Source organism: Benincasa hispida, chromosome 1 (genome assembly GCF_009727055.1).
Source record: "Benincasa hispida cultivar B227 chromosome 1, ASM972705v1, whole genome shotgun sequence".
NCBI lineage: Eukaryota > Viridiplantae > Streptophyta > Magnoliopsida > Cucurbitales > Cucurbitaceae > Benincasa > Benincasa hispida.
In genome coordinates this window covers 12,375,376-12,381,604 of record NC_052349.1, presented here as the reverse complement: position 1 = coordinate 12,381,604, position 6,229 = coordinate 12,375,376, and positions in this window count along the sequence as shown.

Sequence of the window (6,229 nt, the reverse complement as noted above, 5' to 3'; positions counted from 1 at the left end):
CACGCCTAGACGAATCATTTTAGGTAAGCAAACTTCAATCGCTTAGTAACTGACTAAACGACGCTTTAGTAACGCAAGTAAATCGATTTACCTGTCATCACGCTACGCGATGCACATTAAACGAATCGTTTAGTCAGCAACTTCATCGTAGTAACTGACTAAAACGATTCGTTAGAGTATGCATTCGTAAGTCGTTTACCCATCGCCGTTGCTACACTATCGCATGGACGATTAAGGTTTCGCAGCGCTCAATCGTCGTCTACGCGATCGCTTTAACTATATGCTTCTATCTAGTATAGTGCGCGCTGAACAACCGTCGTTCATCCAACTGTAGTTTACTACACGAGCCCAATCCCCTAGCGGTTCAAGACTCCAGATTCGCCTGTGAAACTGGTTAAGACTTCAATTGAAAAGTAATAGTATAGGGTTCTTTCATTTCGATATTGTTTTTTGTAAAGGCTCAATCCTCGGTCGCATTAATCCTTTAATTTATTACATGCGATGTAATGTTTTTTACTATGTCAACTATGGTATGCACATATAGTAAAATCACCACTTTAGCGTTATGCAATCGGTCATGCATCTCTCTTTATTGTAAATTGTTATAAATTAAAAGAGCATGATTTAATTACTTTAAGGAGCATGCTCATCGCATCATTATAATATAAGAAGTTATTTTATGGCATGCATTAAAAAAGTTTGACCATGCATCATCTTGTATATTCATAATGTTATAGTATAAGGGTGAATAGATAGCATGTATTGTTTGGTTGTTATGGTGTTATATATAAAGTTCATTGTATAGTAATGATCTAGACATTGCATGAAGTTGACACATAGGGTTACTTTATAAAAGTTTTATAAATGCCTCGTTGTGTGCAATGGTTTTTAGTTGTTTCTTTTTAAAAATGTTAAAGAGAAATCAGAACTAAAAGAAATAAGCAAAAGACCATGCATGCTCACTTATGGTTTAAATTCATGCGTTTTAAAGTGTTTTAAATCTTGGAATCACAAGACCTAAGAATCACGGTTCTAATACGATTAAGCAACGCCCATAAGGTTTTAATTTTTATTCAGTTAATAGGATTAAATTGGCAATAAAAGGTTAAAGTGGTAAAGTATCAATATACTATAAGGGACCTTTTGTCTAAAGGTGTTTCTGTTCTAGGCCTAGAGTACTTAAGTTGATAGAAACAATAACACCCCTTACCTGGGACACTTACTAGAAAGAGTGAATATAGATAAGATTTGATGCATGCATGCAAGTTAAGGACAGTCCATTAAGTGTTAAATGTGACCTACCTTTGAACTTGTTTACATATTTCTATAGACCAACGTTGTGTTAATGAGCAAGATTTAAAAAAGATGACTTAGACTAAAATCAGTAGTTCGGATTATGTCTCGGTTAATGAAACCCTAGGTAGAACATTCAGTGGAGATACATTGGGCATTATTGAGATGCATTCACTTAAGGCTTTTCACATTTCTCCTAAAATGAGTCCACACTGTGAGATCTTAGGCCCTTGGCCTCCACGCACCTGATTTGTGTGTCCCCTCAACGGATGTGTTGGGTACGTAAATATCAAGGTTGCGGATGAGAGAGGAGTGTTTTCATAGTAAGTGGAAGCGGGAAGTGTGGACAGCATATCCCATCGTCTCCTTGTTAGGTTGAATAAAGTTACTGCGCATTGCCTCGAGGCATCCTGAGAGTGTCCCCTAAAGGACTGACAATTGAGCCATTTCTTTATTTGATCTCTTGTAAATAAGCCTTGTCCATGAATTTGCTTCTTCCTAATGGTGGGCTGCAATTAGGGCGGGACATCTGCACTGAAAATGCGAGGCGTTTACACTGTACGCGGAATAGCTTACAACATTAAACGATTCTGCGACCAAAAAAATGTGCGCTGTTAGGTTCAGTATCCAAGAGTTGGTTTCTGCTTAATGGTTGAGAATGTCTCAATCCCAGCAAGGCGGCAAACGGTAAACCTTCACCCCAGCTGCGTTAGCCTGGAAATATGGTCTCAGTAACACATGCATACTCCAACTGTAGTGCCATCATATGGCCACAAATAGAAAGTCTGAAATAACTTTAAGCAGCCGCCTGAAAGGGTACTTGAAAACCCTATTTTTGGGCAAAACTGATTTGGTTTACAAAGTGTTTAGCAAAATACATCAACACTCAGGGGATGTTTGGACAACTTTCTGAACAGCTTATGCATGAGGCTCTTAAATACATATTCAACTCCAAAATGGAAGAAGGCACCTCTGTTCGTGAACATGTGCTTAACATGATGGTCCACTTTAATGTGGCGGAGTTGAATGGGTCTACCATCGATGAACGCAGCCAGGTTAGCATAATTCTGCATTCTTTGCCAGAGAGCTTCCTGCACCTTGTTAGTAATGTGATTCTTAACAAAGTGAAATATAACCTTACAACTCTCCTCAACGAGTTGTAGACATACCAATCTTTACTGAAAAGTAAGAAGAGGCAGAAGGGTGAGGCAAATTTTACTTCATCCTCCAGGATGTTCCATAGAGGTTCGACCTCAGGAACGAAGTCTGCACCTTCTACTTCTAACTCTGCAAAGGGAAAGAAGAAGAAGGGTGGTAAGGGAAAAGGGAAGGCACCTGCTAACCCACCGTCTGTCACCCCAAGTAGGCGTCCATAAGTTGCTAAGGGAAAGTGTTTCCATTGCAACGGGAGAGAAAGTTTCTTCATAGTCCACTCCCTTTCTCTGGGTATAACCCTTTGCCACAAGTCGAGCCTTAAAAGTCTGTACTTTACCGGCTTGGTCTCGTTTTCTCTTATAGATCCACTTACAACCAATTGGTTGATCTACGAGTTTTCAGACACAATTAAAGTACATAGACTCCATTTCGAGGTCCATGGCTTTGACCCATTGATCACGGTTCACATCTTTCATCGCCTGTTTATAGGTCGATGGATCCTCTATGCCGTCACCAGGTATGACGACTTGTGTTTCTATTAAAACCAAGTAATGGTCAGGCTGATGAACAACCTTCCCACTACGTCGAGGCATTTTCAACTCTTGAGAATGATGTGACTGACCAGATGTACTAGTTTTATCTACTACTTACTAGATGAACTAGCTCTATCTGTAGCGTCTTTTGAAATTTCTTTCTATTTTACTGCTTGGTTGATGATTTCTAATGTGGTATTCCTCTAGGAATGTGGCATTTGTTGATACAAATACCTTGTTTTCTTGAGGATGATAAAACAGACCACCCCTTGTTTCCTTTTGATAACCTATAAATAGACATAACTTTGAACGATGTTCCAATTTCTTGGGATTTTGTACCAACACATGTGCTGGGCAACCCTAAATTCTAAAGTGACGTAAACTACTTTTATGCCCTTTCCATAGCTTATAAGGTGTTTTTGAAACACTTTTAGAGGGAACGTTGTTCAAAATATGGACAACAGATTCAAGTGCATATCCCCAAAAGAAGTCAAGCAATTGAGCATAACTCATCAAAGAGCAAACCATATCTAATAAGATTCGGTTTCTTCTTTTTGATACACCGTTCTGCTGAGGTGTACTAGGTGCAGAGAGTTGTGACTGGATCCCATTTTCTATTAAATAATCTTGGAATCGTATGTCCATATACTCTCCACCTCGATCTGATCGAAGTGTCTTTATTGTTTTACCTAATTCATTCTCAACTTCAGTCTTATATTCTTTGAATTTTTCAAGAGAATCAGACTTATGATGAAGCAGGTAAACATGACCATAATCATCAATAAAACTAATGAAATATTCATACCCATCTCGAGCCTTGACATTCATTGGTCCACAAAGGTCCGAATGTACGAGCTCTAAGGGTACTTCGGCTCTGAGACCTTTTCTAGTAAAAGATCTCTTGGTCATCTTTCCTTCAAGACAGGATTCACATGGAGGTAAAGAGTTATTTTCTAACTGACTTAAAGGTCCACTCTTGACTAATCTCCCAATCCTATTAAGATTTATGTGACCAAGTCTTAGGTGCCATAGATAGACGTTGGACGAAAACTTTTGTTTTTTATTCTGAGTTTCTAATGTTCTAAACATTTCATTATTTAAATTTATTAAATTTGAATGCTTTTGATGCATGTTGTGGATGTGAGAGCATGTTTAATTTTTATAAGTTGTTATAAAATTGAGTTTAGACATTAAAACCCATAACGAAGATAAGTTGCATGCTCATATAAGTTAAACACTTGTTTTAATAGTTAAAATAGGTCGTTATCTTATAAATCACACTTACAAACTCAATCGGTATATATTCCTGTCTAAGGCTGGGGGTACTTAAGTTGACAGTCTACGAAATACCTCCTACCTGGGGATTATGACCGAATAATTGAGTGTTGTTAACCGATTTTATAAGCATACGTAAGCAGTGTGAGGTAATAAAACAGTTTATCACTTAGACATTGTAGGTTAAAATTCAACTATAAGCATTATACTTGGATAAACCACTTGGACTTAAGGTTGTTTTAATTAGCCGAAAAAGAACCTAAGTATAAATTTACCCAAATTAATAGAACACTTCAGTGAGAGTTTAATAACTTATATATGATAAAGTTATTAGAACACTTCAGTGGGAGATTAATAACATATACGATACGTTATTTTTAGCTCTCACGTCCCTAAGAGTTCACAATCGAGATTTAAGCGATACTTTGTGTTGATTATACCTCAATTGCTCCATTCGAAAAGTATTTGCATAAATCTGGATTTCGGTGAATAAGGGGAAGTCGTTCAAATATAAGAATCAAGTATATAATACATTTTTTTAATTTCAACTTTCACGTCCCCACGAAATTCACACCGTGAGATCCATACAACGCTTCGTGTCGATTATACCTCGACTGCTCCATTCAGAAAGTGTTTGTATGAGTCAATAACAAGGTGAATGGGGGAAGTAGTTCATAGTAAGTGGGTGAAGGATTTGTGTCAACATATCTTACAGTCTCTTCTGTTAGTTTGGACCGTGAGATTCTTATGTTGTGCCTGCTGGTTTGTTTTAGGCGGCCCTTGCTAGTCGTTTAATGACGGCTATCCCCACGGAGGGTTGTAACATAGGATTTGGAACAACTCAAACTCCAAAAATTGATAGGATTTGTTAGGTCCATTCTTAACCTTGACTCTCCATTTCGGTAGCATAGTTGGGGCCAACCTCTGACGTCTGAAAACGAAGGGTTACACTTACAGAATTACTAAAGTGTTAGTAATTTCTGACCGAAAATGGTAACTAAATGACTATAGGAATAAGATTTATTTTAGAGATAGTGTTTGGTCAAAATTGTTTGCTTTAGTGAAGGAGTATCTGATACCCCTTATAGCACGTATTCTGACTCACTATTATATCATTGCAAATAAATAATGATTATGGGTACATTATTACTTATTTTGCTAAAACTTGATTTTTGGATTTAGTTGCAATTTGCTAATTAGAATTTGTTTAAAATTTTCAACATGTCGAATTCTTCTACAATACTCACTTTCAAATTAGATAACGATAAAATCGAATCCATAAACAAATTACTAGCAGTTGATAACACCAAAAGAGTTTTAACAGAGGATTGTCCTCTATCTCCCAACTCATCTAAAATTTTGAATAATATAAATGAGAATGCATAATTTGAACAACAAGATAAATATGATTTACTTGTTATTGAAGCATGTTTAGTGGAAAACGATAAAACCTAGATAATTGACCCAGGTGCCGCTAATCAAGTTTGTACTTTTTCACAGGAAACAAGTTCCTGGAGACAGTTGACAGAAGACAAAACAATCTTTAAGGTAGGAACCAGGGAGGTTGTTTCAGCTAAAGCAGTGGAAGATATGAAGTTATTTATAGGAGATACGTACATTTATCTGAAAAATGCTTATTACATTCCTTCTATGAAAAGGAATCTAATATTTATCTCTTGTTTGAAAGTTTATTTCGAAAATGATGAATTGTTCATCAATACAAGAAATAACCAAATTTGTTCTGCAAAATTAGAAAATAATTGTATTTGTTAAAACCGACTGAGGTTAGAGACGTTTTGAAAATAGAAATGTTTAAAACTGCTGAGACTCACACAAAAATTGGGCCCCCGACACCAAACGAGCTCCGTTCCCAAAACCGTCTGCGGGCACGGTTTTTTCTACTCGTTCTAAACCCCTGGGTCTATTTTCAGATTTTCGCCCGCCGGAAAGTTTGCTCACAAAAATTGGGCCCC